We start from the raw sequence: 20,844 nt of genomic DNA on the forward strand, positions 1-20,844 counted from the left end.
TTGGAGTAGCCCTCATGAAAATAGACAATTCACATTGCATTGTGTGAATTGGCAATTGTGTGTCCCTTCCCTGGGTGGGCTGTGTTGCGGCTGCTCTGCCTGCCTCCACACATGTCAGGACTTCTAAGGTCTGAGCACACCCTCAGTTTGCTTGGTTAAGGGGGTGGGGGGCCACAGAAGGAGATATCTGGAGTCCAAAACTGAGGCAAGCAAGGAAAGCTGCAGACAACAGGCCCTGGTCAGCTGGCCATTCCATCCTAAAAGTTTCTAGATTTCATAGATGTAACCTTCTTCGCAAAAGTTTTATGAGGATTATCTATGAAAAAGCAGACAACCTCAGAGGAAATTCTGTGTAAATAAATGTTGCTGTCATTTGTACCTCGATCTTGCCAAATGAGCTTTTCCTTTTATATAGTATTTTCTTTACTATATGGCCAGCAGATCTGAGCAGCATTTTTATTTACGATTTCCCTGGAGTGACACTGAGTTCTCTAAGATAGAGACTAAAATGGATATCTTTGTTTTTGCTGCCTAGCAAAATTTTCTCTTCCCTAATGAGTACCACGATTTTACTCTGAGAAACCATCCGGAACCTCATTCTCATCCCATGTGCTTTTCTGGTGGAGTTGGCTCCACGTTTGGCTCAGAGTTGGAGCATGTAACCGAGGCCCAAGATAGTCTGCACATCATATTTCCCCGGCCATAATGATTGGTTCAGAAATGGGCATATGACCCAGGTATAACCAGTGAGATCCAATGAGTCTTTGGCTAGGAGAGCTGGATCAGGACTTGGATCTTTGCCAACATGAGGTCTGGGTTGGGGCAGCCTTCTTATATGTGAGTGAAGAGCCAGTTTGAGCATGGAGACCACACCTGGAAGAGAGCCGAGTCTAGATGAGCTGAGAGAGGACAAGAATGGTTGTAGTGTTAGCCTCTAAGTCCTGAGCCAAGCTGCCCTAAAGGCACCATTACTCTGGTCTTTTTAGGCGGGTGAGCTGACAGGTTCCCTTTTGGCTTGAGGACATCAGGGGTGAGTTTTCTGTCCCTTGCACCAGGAATTCTAACTCATTCAGAGGCTGTGTGTCACTCATACCCATCTAGCAGAGTGCCTGGCATATAGCAGAAGCTTGGTCTGGATTTATTACATAAATTCTCATTCAGTTTAACAGATGTTTATTGAACACTTAAGAAGAAAAAGGTCTAGGCATACCTCGCTATATTGCGCTTCACAGATGATGCATTTTTATTTTTATTTTTTTTTAACAAATTGAAGGCAAGAGCCTCTACCAGCAAAAAGATTACAACTTGCTTTATTGTGATATTCGCTTTATTGCAGTGGTCTGGAACCAAACCCAAAATATCTCCAAGGTACGCCTGTACTGTCTGGTTCCTACAGGGCTGCACTACTTAATATAGCATCCACTGGCTACATATTGCTCTATAAATTTAAATTTAAATTAGAGAAAAATAAAATAAAAACTTCAGTTCCTAAGTTACACCAAATGCTCAATAGCCACAAGTGGTGAGTGGCTGCCATATTAGACAGTGTAGATATAGAGCATTTCCATCATTGCAGAAAGTTCCATAGGACAGTTCCACTGTAGAGAATATAGTATGCGAAAGACGCAGCCTCCAAGAAGCTGTATTTTCTCAGTTGTTTGTTTTGAAATGATCAAAACAGAATGATCAAAACAGATCTATACAGAATGATAGTCTGACTTACTGAAAAGACTGATTTATAAAAGGTCAGCTTTATTTCTCTCATGTATAATTCTTTACATATAAATTTTAATGAAGTAGTTTAATGAAAAAAATTACTATATAGAGCCATACATTATTCCAAGTGAGGTGTGCTTAACGCAAGAGGAACTACGATTTACTGAGCCTGGAAACTAAGATCCTCAGAATGACTTTTTGATTCTTGGAAACTTTTCAGGAAATAAGTCACTGATTTTAAGTGGAACTTCACTCAAATAGTAAAGTCCTAAAATTTCTCACTGAACTTGTTTTCTTCTCTTTACCCATAAGACTCACACGTGCTAAATTATAATGGTGATGATTCTGAAAAAGCATTGTCCAAAGTGATCAGTTTCTGGAAGATGGCTCCTGGACATTCATGTGCTCCTCTTCTGCTCTTCTGTGTCCCATATCCAACTCTTTGCCATCCCCTCTTTCAGAGTAGGGTGTCTGAAGCATATCCAGACCTCCCACATATTCATTTTGAAGAGGTATGAAAGTTTCCCCACAGTTCCTTCCCTCAAGGGCACCATTTCTCCTAACAGTTGTGAGAGAGGCTGACCAGAAGTCTATCAACTTGTTCCTTGTCGGCCTGGAAACCACCAGCACTTGGAAGGCTGAACGGATTCTGCCCTCACAGGGGCCATCTTTAGCCCCTCACATTTAGCCCAATCTGGCCATACTCTATTTTCAGCCTTATCTCCTTAGGTCCTCACTGATGGCTCCCTCTTTAACCAGGCTCCTTTATTCACAGTCACAGAACATCGTTGTCTTTTGACTCACACTGGCACCCTATCCATCTCCCCCACATGCCAGTTAATGATTTATCCTCAAAACTTAACTCAAATACCTAAGCTGTTCTCACAATGCTCTTTTAAATCGTCCAAGCCAGAAATTCTTTATCCTGCCTTTAAGCCTTTAAGACAGCATAGGGGTTTTTCTTGTAACAGCTTTATTGAGATATAATTCACTTATCCTACAATTTGCCCTTTCTAAGTGTACAATTCAGTGTTTTTAAAATATATTCAGAGTAGCAACTATCACCATGACCTGTTTAGAATATTTTCATCACCCCCAAAAGAAACCCTATACTCTTTAGCAGTCAGCCCTCATTTCCCCAAGCTCCATCACCCCCCATCCTACTGCACCCCCAGACCTAGGCAATGACTAATCTACTTTATGTTTCTATTGACTTACATGTTCTGGATTCACATAAATGAAATACTACAATAAGTGGTCTTTTGTGACTGGCTTCTTCCATTCAGCATAATGTTTTCAAGGTTCATCCATGTTGTAGCATGTATCAGAACTTCATTCCTTTTCGAGGCAAAGTAATATTCCATTTTTTTATCACCTTTTTTGGATCCATTCATTAGTTGATGGCCACTTGAGTTGTTTCTACTTTTGGGGGATTATGAATAATTCCGCTATGTACATTTGTATACAAGTTGTGTTCTTTTGGGTATATGCCTAGGGGTGAAGTTGCTGGGTCATTTGGTAACTGTTTTTTACCATTCTCTTGGCAGCATTATATATTTTATTTAAATCCCATGGTTATTTCCTTCCTTAGGAAATTTAAACCTTTCAGGGCAGGAAAAAGCCCTCATGTCTCCTTCTACTTCATCCAGTAACTACCACCATGTCTGCCTAACAAAAAACACAATCATTATTTGGATATGAAAATGTAATAGAAAGAAGTGGATACTTGGAAATTCTTTTTCTAAGTTATGTCACCTTTTTCTGTTTGTGCTGTATCTGTACTTTTCTAAACATACTTGGTCTCTGAGGCCCAGGCATTGGAGGCAAACTGATCCGCAAAATGCAGGTGAGTGGTGTACAGTACCCCACAGGTCTGAAACTTCTGAGGGGAGATATTCTTTGAAGTGCAAAGACAGGGCAGCTTCCAACATGTCTCCTTCCGGGCAACAATACACACTGTTCCACACTACTGAGAAAGGTCAGCTCTGGGGTTATAAGGCACCTCTACAAAGAGGGGCTTCACAGAGTCTTTACTTATTTATCTCAAATAATTAAAATGTTGAAAGACACAGGAAAAGCCATTAAAAGAAAAAGACGTCTTCCTGTTTTTTCTCCTTTGATTAAACCCTAAGAAACAGCTTAAACAAATGAGAGGAAAGATGCCAGGCTTATGAAGTGGAGACCCTGCAGCTGTCTTTGGGTCCCCCTTAAGGTAAAGTCAGCAGTATTTTCCAAACTCTTATGGGCAGGAAGAACTTTATGAAGCAGCATCGTCGCTAACTGGTTCTTTTCTCAGTTGGGACATCACTGGATGTGATAAGCAGCTGCTTTGAAGTGAGTGGCACAGCAACTCTATTTGATTCTCTAGCAGCAGATGGCAACTGTGGGTGATGACAGATAAGAGAGAGGGCTGTGCTGCCCAATCTGAAATGGAAATTTCAAGTGAAAAAACTGGGGTCTCATTGGGGCATAATTGGTCTTTCACGAGACATTCTCAAGGGTTCTCCCAGTACCTGGAAGAATTGTTCTTCATGTAGGAGTTTAATCAACACTAAATGAATGAAAGAAATTAAGTTCTTCTCTTCTGATTGAGGGAATCAGGGTTCTAGTACATACAGTAAGAACTCGAAATTGCCTAGCATTTACGAGGCATGTAGTGACTATAAGAGTCCAGGATGATAGATAAATTTCAGTTCTTGTACACCTCTTATCCATTGCTCATGGCTGCTTAGAGAGTTATGTTGGGAAGGGACTGTTTCAGGCTTAGCAGGAAAGATAGTCATATAATGAATTAATGGTGTCTGTCATAAACACCTAAGAGAATATGGGTAGATAGCACATGTGTCGAATATTTGCCCTATACCTGAGCCCCTTGAGGACAAGGACAGTGTCTTTGATAGCATATCCTCAGGACCTAGCATACTGCCTGGCACATAGTAATTAACCAGCAAGTATGCATTGGTTGAATGAGTGATTCGATTTTCTGGTTTTGGAATTGGCCCATGATTTCTAAGTGAATGACACACATTAAATGCCTCAATGAATTTTTGCAACAGAAATATTTCACAGAAGACTTTGATTTTTATGGAGTTATTGCCTTGATGTATTCAAAACAGCCCATCATTTTGCTACACCAACACATTTTAAGAGTTTTAATTTAAATTGACTACTGAAAGCAAACTTTATTTTCTATTTCGGTGGTCTAAAGAGACACCTTGGCATTTTAAAAAGAACACAGGCCTTTCTACGGGCCTGGGAGTCAGATTTGAGTTTTACTTACAGCTCAGCCATTAACACACTGTGTGACCTTAAGCTAGTCACTTCTCCACTCTGGGTCTTGGTGCCCTCTATAAAATTAGAGAATTTAAGTCAATGAGCTCTTCGATTCTATGAATCAGGATAGAGGATGAAAAAGAATGAGTTTCAACTAGATAATATGTCTGTCTTCGGCCTTCTCTGATTTCAGTTTCACTTTTTGTCTAGGAGCAATGATATTGGGGTAGGGAGGGTAGGCGTGAGATTTTAACAATGAATCACTACAGTGAAATATCAACAAAAAGAAAACCTTTTTTGATATCTCTGTAGAATGTAACATGAGATTTGCCTTGTATTCCAAGATGATGATGGTACATGCGATAAAAATATAATGTATCATCTCAGACACAAGTCTTGCTGACATTTAGCACGAAGATTCTGACAAATACTTGTTTTTATACTTATATACATTCTGCCTGATGCCAAAAAAAAGAATTAAGATAGTTACATTCAAAACCATAGAAATCATTAAGCCTACAATCCTTTAGAATGAGAATAAAAGGGCAAGAGCCAAGTTGTTGTTGTTGTTTTTTAAGTCATTATTTTAGGAAACTTCAACTAAAGAAAGCATCCAAAGTTGAACATGAAATATAACTCCAAAGCAAAGAGGAAGGTAATGGGCTACCTAGTTCTCCTGCCTGATAACAGCCAGAGTAATTGGCTTTGAGGAAAAAAATAAAATGCAGGCACAATTTGTCACCCTGCCAGTCCTGTTCTAATGACCTCTTATCAAGGCAATAGCCATCAGTTAATAATGAAACCATTGAATTGCAAAGGAGAGTGCCAACATAGACCAAGCCTTACTTAATGGATAATGGCTATTTTACTAGTTGTTTGATAGACTTTAGCCAGGCCACATACAAAAATAGTAACTGATGCTTACTTTTAATAGTGCTTATGTGCCAGACACTGTTCTAAGCACTTTACATGTATTAATATATCAAATCCTTAGAACAGCCCTATGAGTTAGGAGCAATGCTCTGAGGTCTGCGATTTTAACCACTACACCATACTGCCTCTCACATGTCTGAACTCATGCAGAGATTTAACTTAACAGCCACTTACCACAGCTCTGAGACATCTCAGGACAGAGTGTCTCTTTTAAAGAAACAATCAGTTAAAAAGTAGGCAGCTGCAGTGCTACATAACTGGGTGGATCAGTTGTTTGTTCACTGAGTTAACTTTCTTTTCATGTTGTTTTAACGTGGCATATTGAATTTTAAAGGAATAGTGTAGGCTCTGTCTGAGCATTCTTTTATGCATTTCGGTGTTAGCATGAAGAGTATCATACATCATGCACAAGTGTGTGTCTTTGCCAGCTATGGTCTAGTTCAAGGTCAGGGTTTCCCTCTAAACTACATGGCTTCTGAGATTATTTTCCCTTCAGGAGGAGAATAGAATGTAGTGATTCACATAATTTATTAATTCATTCTACAAGAATTTATTGAATTCCCACTTTGTACAAGACAAACAATAGAAAGATGAATAAGTCAAAGCCCCTGTCTCCAAAAGTTTTTTTCCAGCCAGAAACATGTAAATTTTAACAAACGATTTCTATATGGTGTGGTAGTTATTCTTGTAAAGTGCTGTGGGGGAGCACAAAGGAAAGAGCCGCTGTCTACGCCTAGGAAGGGCAGACAGGCTTCTCAGAGAAGGTGCCAGTTAGTCCAAACCCTAATTCAAACCATGTGTGCAGAGTCTATAGGGAGTGTATTTTTACAGCCACCTGGCGTGACCAACAATCCCATTTTTTTTTTAACTGTCATAGTCAGAATACATACAATGCCACCATTAGTAAGTCATCTCTTTTGAGTCTTGATGCTGTTTCACACCCAGGAAGAGTGGATGAAACTTATCTGTCATGATGGGTCAGTATTTTACAAGTTTACGTGTGGTAAGACCTCTGGGAAAGATAAAGCCAGGAATAGAGGGAGTCCATACTTGGTAGATGGAATAGGATGCTAAATGAAAAAATCAGAACTATCAGAGAGGAGCCAGCACTGGCATTTCCTTCAAGGCTGATTCTGTGTCCATTAGGAAACATGTTCTCTACAGATGTGTGAAAACTGCAGGGAGCAGTGATTGGAGTCAGAAATGGCATCACTAGGGCAAATGAATGAATGAATGAATAATAAATAAAGTCATTTTGGAGCTAAGCTTTGTGTTCAGAGAGCTTTGCCCTAATCCAGTTTAGAATTTTCATAGCACCTTCTCTTAAGAGAGGTCAGAAGGCTTTCACTTTTCCCTTCTCATTGCCTTGTGAAGACAGGCATTCAGGATCCCCATTCACAGGCGAGGAAACTGAAGTTGTAGTCTGAAATCACAAAGACTCACAAGCAAGTGCTTAATTTCTCTCACCCCTACATTTGCTCTTAAGTTTGATGCTTAGAGTGAAGAGAGTTCTCAGTAGTTTTAAGAGAATTATAAGACTTTATATTTAATCACCTAGAAACAAAACATTAAAACTGAGAGGACGCTTTGGAGATTATCTTATCCAATGCCCTCATTCTAAAAATATGAAATCTTAATCCAAGGGACAACTCCAAATAATTTGAGGGGTCCAGCCATTAAAACCTACTCAGCCCTCAAAGTTTCTAACTGGAAGTCAGTGCCTCCAACAGCTGTTTAAGAGCCCTGTTTCTCCTTCTGAGACTCAATTTAAGAACTTTGGTTGGGGCCTTGGAAAGTTCCCCTACCCTCAGTCTGCATATGAGTTCTGGGCCTTCCCTTCACTCCTGTCCATTTATCAGCTTCCCATCATCCCCAGTAACCATTGACTATGGCTTGCAACAAAAAAAATCCAGCCTTTGCATTGAAAAGAAAGATTAAGACCAAAAATAGAAGGATCCTCCCTTTAAGGTCTTATACACCAATTCTGCTGTTTCTTACCTGCCTCCAGATGGGCCAGCTTGCCACTGAAGCATCTCTTTCTTGTATGAAATGGTATAAGAAGTAGACAATGCTATCCAATAATCTGATACTTTCTTCAGTTTCCTAAACTTTCAAACTTGTTAAACCAAATGTTTTACTATGTTGTAAGAGCAATTGGGAATTTTTCACCGTGGATGAAATATTTGTCATGGCCTCCCCTCCCACCTCGTCTTATCATTTATTTATTTATTTTTTATTTTGCATTTAGACTTGATCTCTTTCAACTCTCCATTTTTGGTACCGTTTCTAAATTATTCAGGACTCTGTTGGTTACAACTGACATAAACCCAACTTGAATTATCATAGGCACGTGGAAACAGTGGAGCACTGAACACATTTGAAAGAGCGATTGATCAGGCAAACCTTAGAAAAAGCTGCCTGCCATTCAGCAGTAACAGCAACAGGTCTCCCTGCAGACAGGCTGCTGGCAGCTCCAAAGCCTACAAATTCATACTTCCGTCACCGGACATGGACTGGCCCATGTCTTCTCGGGTACCAGATCAAAACTCAGGGCTCAGCTCAAGTCTGTTGCTCATTTTGGAGCCACTCAAGTTGGGCCAGAGAGACAGGGTTTATAAAGGAACATGGTTGGCATGGGGTGAAGAAGAGGTTCCCATCAGAAGGTGTTTGCCATAACCAGAAGACAGGAGGGCGCTGGACAGACAAAACTAAAGGTGTCTATTACAAACCTGAGAGTTCATCAGGAGAGGAATGAATAAGTGATAAGAGCCAGTTGAAAAATCGCAAGCATAATATGCTTTTTAAAAATAGTTATATTCAATAAAGCTTTCCTTACCAACTTTCCCTTAATCGACTCTCCTGGTTAATTAACGCTGCACTCCCTTGTGAAAGCATGATCTGCTGTCTCCGGAAGGCTGGATGCTCCCAGCTAGTAGGCTGGTTTTTAGGACACCTGCACATTTCTGCTTCCACCAATTGAGGGGTACACTTTCCAAGTCTTTTGTGTTTCTTGACACATGGATTTGTTGTAATTGTACCATTTGATTAAGTATCTCCCAAACAAAAAAAACAATGTAAAAAGAAAGTTATTCCTATGAAAACCAACTTTAATTCAGAAAGATTTGATGAGAGCAAGTTGCTAAAAGCAGTGGCTCTCTACAGTGGGGAGGAGAGGGCTTTCACCTTTTATTCCAAAATCGGTTCTGGAGTCCAATCCCCTGTATTCAAAGTTTAGCTGTTTACCAGCTATGTAACCTTGGGCAGGTTTCAGAACCATCATAAAATATAGCCTTTTTGCTGTAAAATGGAAATAATAACAACCTTGTTGAGGAACTGTTAGGATTAAATAAGATAATATATTTAAAGCACTTATAGATCCTGGCACATAGTAGGCATTCAACAAATGAGACATCTGTCATCATCATTATTATAATTATTAACAGTTGCGACTTGAGGTGAGACACATATAACTTGAGGTGAGACACTAATCTAATGCTAAATGATAGAAAATGAGGATATTTCCATTAAAGAGTTTAAAATTTATTTAATAATTAGAAGTGATTGTCTAACCATAGAGAAAAATCATTTATTTATGAAACCAATCCCTGAAAACATAAATTTTTTTTAATGTAGAAAGAAACCTACAGAAAGTTCTAGAGCTACGTGAAAACCTGGTTTATTATGACGAGCCTGTAGCACGTCCTACTTCCCTAGTAGTATGTTTGGCTTTTGTAAAAATAAAAAAACCAGAGATATGAAGCAGGGGAGGTCATTGGAAAGTCTCCAGGTGGCTTTAAGGAGTCTCTCAGTACAATAGAACCCATGTTGGCTCTATTCATAACTTTGCTTTCTGGACCAGAATTCTAGAAGTTGGTACATTCTTTTCATTTGTGTCTTTCACAGAAGGCAGTAAAATTTAGTTCTCATTATATTTAGGGCATCTGGATTCTAGTCAGTGTTTCTGGCTCTGTTTTAGAACCTAAAGTCTGTGGCTTACTCCTAATGTGGAAAATGGAATAATCCCCCAGGCACGAGAAGAAGAACTCCAGCTCTCAGGCTGCCGTTACTATAGAGAGAGGCTGCTGCAGACATCACAAGACTTGTTATACAAGGAAACATGATTACAGTGGATTAGAGAAACTTGCCAGGGCCTTGAAGGATTTATTACATTTTGAATTCTGAATGAGACATAAATATGTTTTTCCCCTCTTAATTTTGGACCCCATACAGAGAAGGTGAGAAAATTCTTCGGCAAATTCTAGAATGCTTAAGCTGCTAAAGATCCATTGGGTATTGTGTCAAAGGGCATGAATACTTGCTTGGCAGAGATGCAAAACAGTCACTCCTTTCTGTCTGTACTGCCAAGTTAGTTATTCCCTTGTCTCCCAGTGGGAGAAAAATGGAGCTCCTTGGGGAGTCTTCTGGAAGGCAGCATGGTGTAATGGAAAAAGCAATGCACTCAGAGACAGGAGGCCTGGATTGCAGCTTTTGCATTTATAAACTCAGCCTTAGTGCACTTAAATGAAATATAATAAAGACAGTAATTCTCATCTCAGAGGGTTATGTTATGTTAGAGGATGTTAAGTATGTTAAATGTCATGTACAGAATTTCAAATGTTAGTTGCATTAGCATTACAATGTCAGCCTATAACACACTTATTTGAGTTCATAGATCTCAAAATTTTGCTGATGTCCTAAAGGGAGGGTCTTTTTAAAATTTTGATGGTCTCTGGCCATATCTGTTCTCAGATTCTTTGGTTCCTCTTGAATATGAATAGGTAGCATGGAATAGTGGTTAGGAACAACTTTGTCCTCAGACAGACCTGAGTTTAAAGTCACTGCTTACTAGCTGTGTAGCCTTGAACTCACCTGACCACAATTATCCCCAGTTTCCTCATACGTAAAATGGATATAAAAATAGTACCTCCACCATTCTTTATTCCTTTATTTATCCTGTCTTATTTTCTATCTGGCACTTGTCACTATCTGAAATTATTTGTATTTATTTTCTGTCTCCTACTGTAGCCCCCACTCAAATATAATCCCCATAAGGGTAAAGACATTATATGTCATGTTTACCACTTTATACGTCTTGCCTAAGATAGCAACTGGTACATTGTTGTTATTCTTTTCCTTTGACTTCTATTTTTAAAAATTCCCCTCCCAGTGTCATGGCTAAATTTATATACAGTAGCTGAGTTAGAAATTGAGCAGAGACATTTTGTGTTTGGAAATACCTGTTGTTCTTACAGTCGAGTTTCTATTTCTTAAAGATGCTTACTCAGCCTTTCATGGCACAGTTTGACTTGTGACATCAGAAGATTGACAGGCAGAAGTGTGACTCAGGGATTCAGCTAGGAAAGTGCGTGACATTCAGCCGACTCACCCTTTGAGGGATAGCTGGACAAGGTTCAAAAAGGTCTTGGATTTCAATTTATCTAGGAAGGTATTTAGCAAATTATTTTTAACCATTTGGATTTGGTACAGCTCATCCAAGGAATCTGCAGTCTTTGCATAAGTGGAGAATGGAAGAACTAAGTGGAACTGAGCAAGAGAGAACAGGATTCCCTGCCCCTTCCTAGGGTGGTGGGTGGGGGCACCTGGTAGTGTTTTCCAAGGCTTGGACCATGCCTGCCCTGCTCCCCACCCGCTCTCCCAGAGCATCCTCTTGGACTTTTGTTTCTTAGCACCTTTGGAAATCACTAAGATTCCAAGATTTTCTATAGCCACTCAGAGTTAGGCAGTACAGATAGATAAATGTTTGGGCTCTGAATTTCACATCATTCATTAACCCTTTCCCTGTGAAGAGCTGGCACTCATAGCAATGAACTGTGTTATAGAGAAAATTGATTCTCCTACCACTCCTCACAAACCCCCATGAACTGTTGTTCCTCTGAATTCCTGTAGGACCAAGATGGGCTTAGCGAGTGGGAACAGATGGTTCCTGAACACCCAGGGGCTGTATACAAAATGTTGCATCTGTGTGTATTTAGGGGTGGGGGAGGCTTGATATCATTAAATTCTTAAAAGATATTATCTTTGGTCTAAAATAGCTTTGGAACCACTGCCCAGGTGGACCCAATATATTATTGTAGTGTTTGCAAACTCTGCAGATTGGCCCCTCTGGCACTCAAAGCTCTGTGTGGGTGAGTTAAAGATGGAAATGCTGAAGCAGTGTACAGCTAGCTGCCCAGTCTTGTTGGGTTTTTGCATTATGGTCCTCGCATCTCTTATTGAGCTCTCTCACTTGCACAAATGAGTAAGCCAGGCCCATTGGTAACCAGGTCTTGACTTGTCAGCAGAGAGTTTGGTCGAAGAGGGTAGTGGGAAATTCTATAAATAAGATACCTCTATAGATTTGGTTTTAAGAGTAAAATAAAACCACATCACCAACAAACCTACCTATTAGTCCACTGAATTTCTTCCTTTAATCATAGAACATTTTCCAGCCATTCCCATACTCTTAGAGGAAGAGTGATGATACATTTGACCTTGTCACTTGAGGGAATACAAGATGAGAGCTGCATTTCTGTATCCAGGAGCATTAACGTTCCTCTCCTCATCCAGCACAGTTCACTGTAGCCTAACCAGATTTCTTATGGGCCTTCAGAAATAGGGCACTTGTGGTAGCCTGTGTGCTTTATTGACCCAGTAAAGAGCTTCTAGCTTGCTCTTACAACAAAATTAAATTAACTGTAAGATCTGGAAAACCTTCGTAAGTGAAAAGTGAGTGCTTGGTATGAGTGTGTCTTTGTTTCTTAGTAGTGCAACTTACTTCATCTTCAGCAGTAGCATGGAGCTTCTGTTTGTTGAGTGTTCATCTCGCACCAGGCTCTGTGCAGAGTGTTCTACGAAATTTGTCTTATTTAATTCTTATCTTGAGGTGAATGTCAGTATTTTCATTTTATAGATGATCCAGTTAAGGTTCAGAGAAGCGTAATCAGTGATTAGGTCTAAAAAAAAACAGTGTAGGATGCCAAGAGCATGGGAGACCAAAGGTGCCACCAGCCGGTATGGAGCAGAGGCCTCCTCTAAAGCCAAGCCATGCAGGTGGATAGGATTTAGAATTGGGAGAAAATTTAGGATGGAGGAGCTGTGACCAAGAGTCTAAGGAAGAACAAGCATTTATCGCCCTCTCTCCATATTCTTCTTTTTCAGTCTTTGTCCTTTAGGATGAATGGAATTCTCGCCATCAGCATGGGGCGTTTTTAGTGCTTTTCAAGTTAGAATTGTAGACACTTGCCTCCTCCTCTGGTCTGGCTTTCTCCGTCAGAGTTGCCACAGCATTTTCCATTGATGATCACAGGTCCCAGTGAGTCCTGCCTTCAGTCTCTGTCCCCTCCAATCCATTCCCCACAGTGGCCACCAGGCTTTCCTTTTCTGAGACACAGATCTGAGCGTGTTCCTCAGGGACTTCTAAAGTCCCAAAGTCCCAGGTACCGAAACCAAATGCTCAGCCTTGGTTCTGGATAAGATCAGCACCTCAGGATGGCTCCGTAGTGTAGAGGTTAGCACGTCTGCTTTACACATAGAAGGTCCTGGATTCGTGCCCCAGGCAGAGCCATGGACAATACCCCGGGTGCGCCGGGCCCCCCAAGTGTGCTGGGGGTGCCAGGCCCTGGGGGCACCAGGCCCTGGGTGCATGCCATGAGCGTGTGGGAGAAGACACCCCGCCTTCAGAGATCTGATTCTTAAGGGGAAATGGCAACGTCCATAGGTCAGGGGTAGAAGTAGGGATGGGGCAGGAATTAAAGAGGGCGGGGAAGATCAGCACCTCAGCATGGCAATCACAGTCAGCTCTTACAGCTGCTCCAGCCTACCTCTCAAGTTTATCAGCCCTGGCCACCCTGGACTTATCACACTTCCTGCCTATCCTTTTGCTCTTGTTCTTTTTGCCTAGCAAATACCTTCTCATCCTTTAAAGCTTCATCCTTTCTGAGACTCCCCTGGATCCCTTAGCTGCTTGAGAATAAGGACCATGTCTTAATCATCTTTGTGTCCTCATTACCTAGCAAACATACTTGGCAAATATTTGGCACTTACTAAGAACTTCTTTGAATGCATGAATGGATGGATGTTTGACTCTTTGGTGGGGAGGTGAAGGTGAAAGTTCAGGGATGTAATAAATAGGTCCCCTTCTGTCTGTAGTAACCTCACAGTGTAGTGCAGTCGTCTCATATATATTCAGCAGTATATATTTATTCAGCAGTATATCATTTTGGTCAAATAGTATTGCTGGTGTGAAAAATGCAGGTGGTTCCCTAGTAGCTCACATATTCTAATTCTTCCTCTTTTTTTAGAGAAAACTTAGAAAAGCACCTTGTGGACTGCCTTTATAGCTAACTTCTTGAGGGTTAAACACTACAGGATTACTTACTGTATCAGTCAAACTCTCTTGGTTAGAAATTAGACACTAACTCAAAAGAGATTTAAGCAAACATGGGGATTAATTTGTTCAAGTAACTGAAAAGAATCATAGATAGTTCTAGCCTTAGGCATAGATTCAAGTATTCAAGAAATGTAAATAGTGACTTTTCTGTCACCTTTTCTTGCCTAGCTTTTCTCTGCGTTACTTCATTTTTAGGTAGTCTCTGGCCTCGTGATAGCAACATGGCACTGGTAGCTCCAGACTTAGCAACTCCCATGGATAGAGAGCCTTGTTACCAATTGCATTAACTAATAATGGTCACTAGTGACCCGGTCACCATGGTGGGGGGAGGGGAATAATTCATTGGTCACATCTGAGATATGTTCCCATCTCCAGTGGTAATGAGGCAAACAGCCTACCTAAATCACATGACCTGAGAGTCAGGGATAAATTGGTAAAAAACTAGAAAACTGGGTGTGGTTGTCATAAGGATAATGATACTACAGGCTGAACAAACAGCGACAGATGTCCACTGTGGTTACCTTTCCATTCTTTTTTGTTGCCAACAGTTCTCTCATTTCCTAGGGCTTGGTGATAGACCCCAAGCAGGTGGCTTGTCTTGTCCTTCTTCTGTAAATATCCACCCCCGACCCCCCAAGGCTTGTTGGAAACAGTCAGTTCACTGCAGTCTCTGACTTTCTTTTCACCCTAGCTTTTGTGATTGGTCCAGCGGCTCCAGTGTTTGTGTTGGAGCCTTGGAACACCAAACAGGGTGATTTGAACACAACAGTTTTTCCTGATGACTTGCCTTTCTTCATTAGATCAAGGAATAAATTCTCATTTTTTTTTTCATTGGAATCCTGCTATGAGTTCTCTGATACAATGTAGATTTAAAGCAAATACTGTTCTCAGGAACATACCTTTCTTTTACTTTCTTTTTGTACATAACCAATGATTTCTGATATTCAATGACTTTCTGATATTCAGTCCTGACTGCTGCTAGTCACTATGATCAAGCCATAAAATGCCAATATTTGCAGATCCTTCTCATATGGAGAGTAATAAAACTTTATAGCGCTTTGGGCCTTATTTCTTCTAATTGATAGATTGGTTTTTTCCCTGCCACTCTTCGTTACACTTGTTTCCCAGCATGCCTTCCACCCCAATTCAGCCACCACCTAGTGAGTATTTTTTGAGTTCCTACCTCCTATCCAGAAAGGAAACTGTAATTTATTGAGTACCTATTTTCTATTAAGCATATCAAACAGCTTTTTACATAAACCATCCCATTTATTTCTCAAATCATTTCTTTGTGAGATGAGTGTCATTATTACCACTTAAAAGATGTGGAAATTAAGGCTAAGAGAGGATAAATAATTCACCTAATGTCTGAGAACTGGTAGAAGACCTGGGATTTGGTTCTGAGTCTGTTAAACTTGAAATTTCTTTCTCTAAGAATTAGGCTAGGAGCTCTAAAGTCCTGGAAAATTTAAGATCTAATTTCTGACCTGAGTTGAAGGATAAGACATTTGAAATGATGAGAGTGAATTTAAGATTGGGGGTGTTTCTAAGTGCAATATGAGATAGGGTGTTATTCAAGTTCAGAAAATGGTGAATTCTGCCTCCAAATCCCACTCTACTTCATCTGAACATGACTGGAAATATATGTAAATATGAAATCAAGAGTTTATTTTAAATGTCACCCTGGCCCCAGATTCACTGTATGCTAATTCACTGTTTCATTTAGTGTGCTGTGAATTTAGACATTTGTGTCTCCTTATACTTTTGTTAAACCCAGAAGCATTGGTGAGCCCTAAATGTCTTTACATGTATTCACCCTCATTCCCACTGCTTTTTAGGTCCCATGTACTCTTTGATGAGCACAGGTCACAGTTATGAGCTCTTCAATGTACATCTGAGCTCTTCAATGTATATCTGGTAAGAGGGTAGTCAAAGGGAAGATTTTTATCTATGCCTTAGATATTTGCCACTTGGTTGAATTCAATGCAGTTCAGTTCAGCTGAAGCTTACTGAGCGGCTGGTGAGTGGCAGCCAGTATACAAGGCTCTGTGGGGGATACAGCATATTCGTTCAGTGTCTGCTATATTCTAGGGCCCTTCTAAGCACTGGAGATAGAGTGGTAGTCAAGACAAGGCAAGGTCTGTTTTCATAGAGCTTATTACATTCTAGTTCCATAAACAATTAAAAAAAAAAAGACACTTTTCAGCTAGCGATGAGCACAATAATGAAAATAAAACAAGATGTTGAGATAGAATGAATTAGTGTGGGACATGGAGGATGAGAAAATAGAGGTCAAGACTTAGACAGTTTGAACTGGCAGGTCAGTGAAGGTCCTTTTGAGAAGGTGTCCTCTGAGCTAAGCCCTGAATACAGAGAAGGGAACCAGACATGTGAGGATCTGGGGAAAGAACCTGAGGTAGAGAGAACACCTTGTGCAAAGACCTAAGTTGGGAGCAAACTTGTTTAGTTTAAGAAATGGAGGGAAGTGTAGCCAGCGTTGCTGAAAGCACAATGAGTTAGGGGGAGAGTGGTAGAAAATGAGGTTGGAGACACAGGCAGGGAGCAAGTGATGTGGGCTCCCATAAGCCATGAGAACAGCTTGTGTTGTGTTTTAAGCAGGAGAGTGACTCACATTTTTTTTAAGTCTTGGCTGCTATATAGAGGAATGGATCGGGTATGGAAAGGAAGAAACAATGTTTGGGGCGAGTAGCTGAGCAAGGTGTAAATTATATTGTTATAATTATTAATATTATCATATACCTGGCTAACGAAATTGAATTTAGATTTTCGCCTAAGGGCAATGATGTGTATCAATAATAGCTCTCACTTATTGAACATTTACCAGTGTTGCATGGCTTTATCCGCATTTCTCATCAAGTCTACACACACGTGCATGCACGCACACACAAACCTTATAAGCTGGGTTTATTACTGACATCAGCTTATATAGAGGAGGAAAGTTAGGTGGCGAGAATGTAACTACTGACTGCCCGTTGGTGAGGAAAGGGAACAGGAGTGGCATGATTCCCGGTGCCTAACTCCTAGAAGGGTACTGGGGGACTTGTCAGGAAGCACATGGAAGGCCACTGGCATTTGACAATAACTTTGAGATGAGAAGGAAAAGAGCTGGTCCTGCTAACTGGTGAAGAGCCTGTGTTAGGAGCACATATCAAAGGGTAGCCTGCACTATGTGTAAACCACTGGGATAAATGCTGCAGAAAGACTTTGATAAAATGGACATAAAATATGGCAATTTACAGACCAGGAGGTGAATAGATATACTTCTAACACAAACTAAAAAGCAGGAACTTCCTGAATGAGAATTTGTTGATATCCTTAATTTAGAATGTCAGAAAAGGCCCTGGTGTCATAATCAAATTCCTACACCTTCTTCTAGTTAGTTTTAAGCTAAAATAGTCTTAGAAAATCTGTCCAGGCCTGTCTGTGTCCTGTGCCCCAGGTAAGCAGGTGAGTTTTTTTTTCCCAGTTCATCTGTGTCTGCCTGTGACATACATATATCCCAGGATCTGGACATTCTGGGGCATCTCAAGGGCAATTTGTCCTGAATGTTCACCTTAGGACAAAAATGATATCCAGGTGTGATTTTGTTTCCGTCAGACACTCAGGGTCTTTTTCACTGCCTCGAGATATCATCATGCCTTTCCAAGGACTGGATGTCTCTGTGTGCACAGAAACCACACTGCACATTTCCCTCAGCTCTAACCAGAGTCAAGGTCTTGCCACTTTGTACCCTGAGGTATTGGGAAAGCTATTGGGGCCCAAAGCTGGTCAGATCTATAGGAACCATTTTTGGTTTCATTTTTGCTTTGCCTTCTTATTTTTCCTTGAGAGGACTATGTTCCTTTTCCTTTTCTACCAGCATTCACTCTAGCAAAGCCTGGAGCCGCTGGTATTTATTGTTGGCCAGGCTACATATCTGTTCATGGAAAATGGCTGCAGTTCTAGGAATTGCAGTCTTGATTTGTTAGCCGAATACTCCATGCACCAGCAGTGGCAGTAGCTGCCAGTCGATCTGAGTTTTATGTGATAAGATTGTTGTTTTGGTCCCTCCACCCCCACCCCAGGATGAGAACTACTGTTTGCTAGAGCTGAGATCATTAAAACCATTTCAGTTAAGACTTTGTGTGAGAATATAATTACACCTACCAAAGATATAGGCCTGACCTGGTAAAGTGAGGGCAAAAAATAAATAAGGTCAGTACAGGAGAAATATTGGCACCAGGTAGATTGGATGGCACCTCACTCACTTTCAATGATGTTATACAAATCAAATAAAATCCTATTCCCTTTTATTATTTTAGCTGAGTAGTCTTGTCCAAAATGAAAATCAGATGGTTTTCGTCTTTTTCATTTTTTTCCAAAACAAATGGTTACAAACACTTACTTAATATAATTTACTGGAGCTTTTTTCCTAAAAGAACATTTACGTTACTTTCTTTTATGCATGCAGTAACTTTTGATCAAAACATGACTCCACTCCACTTGTTTAATGTTGAGCATCTGGATTAAAGGCTTCTTTTAATCTTAAATAGAGATTATGGCTCTCTTTCCCTTTAAGCAAACCACCATAAAACTTTGGCCCCTTTCCAGTTTTCTTCATTAAAGCTCTCTTTATTATAGTGTTTTCGGATGGCAGTCATTAAATGATTGTTATGCACAATGGGCACTTGATTATAATTATTTAACTGGCAATCAGTTATTGCAGCATTTTGGTGGTGTAATTAAAAGGAAGCATGTTTCTACCTGCCAGCATCTCTGAGATGTTCAGCTCTGAGTTAGGGGAAGAAGCAGAACCTAAACATATGGGCAGGAAGAATCCATTCATAGAAGCTTTTCTTTTATTCTTCCCCAATCTGCTTCTTGGTCTCTTTTGTTCCATAAGATAGATGAACAGTGGTAATAAAATAAGAATTTTTTGTGCTGCGAACTCCTGAATCAGTAGATACATTTGATAATTAATGTTAAGTCTCTCTACATGTTAAGAAATGTGAAATGGGTAGAACCGTATTTATATAATTCTGCTTTTCTTAACACAAGCATAGGAATGTTCTCCTCATTCTCATTTATAAATTTTGGCATTTCTTTCTTGACCTGAATTGATATGGGATGCCACTAACAAAAAATTGTTGTAAAATATATGTGACATTCACGACACATACCTGGAAGGCCATTAATATCACTAAAAAAGTTAGTAACAGTGTGATTCCCAAGTTAAGATGGGCCCCTGCATTATTCACAACTCTTTCAGTTGTAAATGACAAAGACCTAATTCTTACCAACCTTAACAAAGAGGAAATTTCTTGGTTATGTAGCTGGAACGTTATTGGAACTGCTTATAGGATTAAAGGAATCAGGGCTCAAGGCTGTAAACTGGGATTCAGTTCTTCCAAGACTCACTTTTTGTGTGTCTCAGCTGAGCCTGCCTGTGCTTGGCTTCATTCTGAGGATAACCTTCCAGTCTTCTCTTTGTGGCAGGAAATATGGCCATTAGGTGCCCCAGATTCCCATCTTCCTAGCTGAGCAACTTGAATGGGAAGCGACACGTGTCTTCCATCTTTCATAAATCAGTCTAAGGGAAGAACTGTCCCTGCTTGAGTCATACATTCACCTCCTGGACTAATTGCTGTTGCCAAGAAAATGGCACTGTATGATTGGTTAAGCCTGGATCACATGTTATCCATGGAGAAAGGGTAGGAAAGATGGAGTCCGAGGACTGGCAACCTGTCAGAGACATTGGTATGTCCCCATAAATGGTTCCCCAATGACTGAGAAAAATGCAGTGATTATTTTAGAAAATGAATATGAAAATCTGAAATATCCAAACTTAAAAAATGTTCTCTACATGTTTTCCCAAAGTAGATCTCTTTCTTTTAGAAATAATCCACCTTTGTAAGACCTAGTTATAAAAATGCCTGCATTCCAAATGATTGCCAAACTTTGCCTGTAGTCGTTCTTGAGTTCAAAAGACCCCTTACTGGTGTGATCTAAGGGTTCTGAAGAGATGAGACAGGCACTAATTATAAATACCTGCTATGGCGACACAGCTGCCATTTCTGCATTATCACCAGGGACTCAGGATCCAGGGTCCAGGGAGCGCAGTGTTCAAGTACTGTCTCCGTATTAAATCACTTACCACAGTTCTGGCTAATAAAATTCTCCATTTCTGTCTTGGTTTAGTTCCATATTTGAATCTGTGAGTGCAAAGGCAAAACAGTCTGCAAAATAGCATACTTAAATAGCAAAAAGCCTTAAAAGTAAAGGAAAACAACTGAAAAATTGAAAATTGAAAAGCTCTTCTACCCTCTTGCCCCAACACACACACACACACACACACACACACACACACACATTAATAACACACGCGCACACACACACACTGAACATGATCTACTAATCTTATGGGGAAAATATCCTATTTATTAAGCAAATAAAGAAGACAACTGAAATGTGCAAGCTCAAACTTGAATAAAAATAACTCTCAATTTCCTATTTCTCTTATGAATCTCTGCACA

General features: G+C 40.2%; 1 protein-coding gene and 1 long non-coding RNA gene across 6 annotated transcripts in view; one reads left to right on the forward strand and one right to left on the reverse strand.

The window, feature by feature from the left end:
* The window catches only part of ATG7 (autophagy related 7), a 220,410-nt gene that overhangs the window by 139,438 nt on the left and 60,128 nt on the right, over positions 1 to 20,844 (forward strand). The gene's annotated exons all lie outside the window — the stretch shown is intronic.
* LOC120621465 (uncharacterized) overlaps positions 14,248 to 20,844 on the reverse strand; it is a 31,873-nt gene continuing 25,276 nt past the window's right edge. The window contains exon 4 of the long non-coding RNA XR_005658159.1: positions 14,248 to 20,523. This is a non-coding gene — a long non-coding RNA (uncharacterized LOC120621465). The remainder of the gene's footprint in view (positions 20,524 to 20,844) is intronic.

This window comes from Pteropus medius, unplaced genomic scaffold, assembly GCF_902729225.1.
Source record: "Pteropus medius unplaced genomic scaffold, Ma_sr-lr_union100, whole genome shotgun sequence".
Taxonomy (NCBI): Eukaryota; Metazoa; Chordata; class Mammalia; order Chiroptera; family Pteropodidae; genus Pteropus; species Pteropus medius.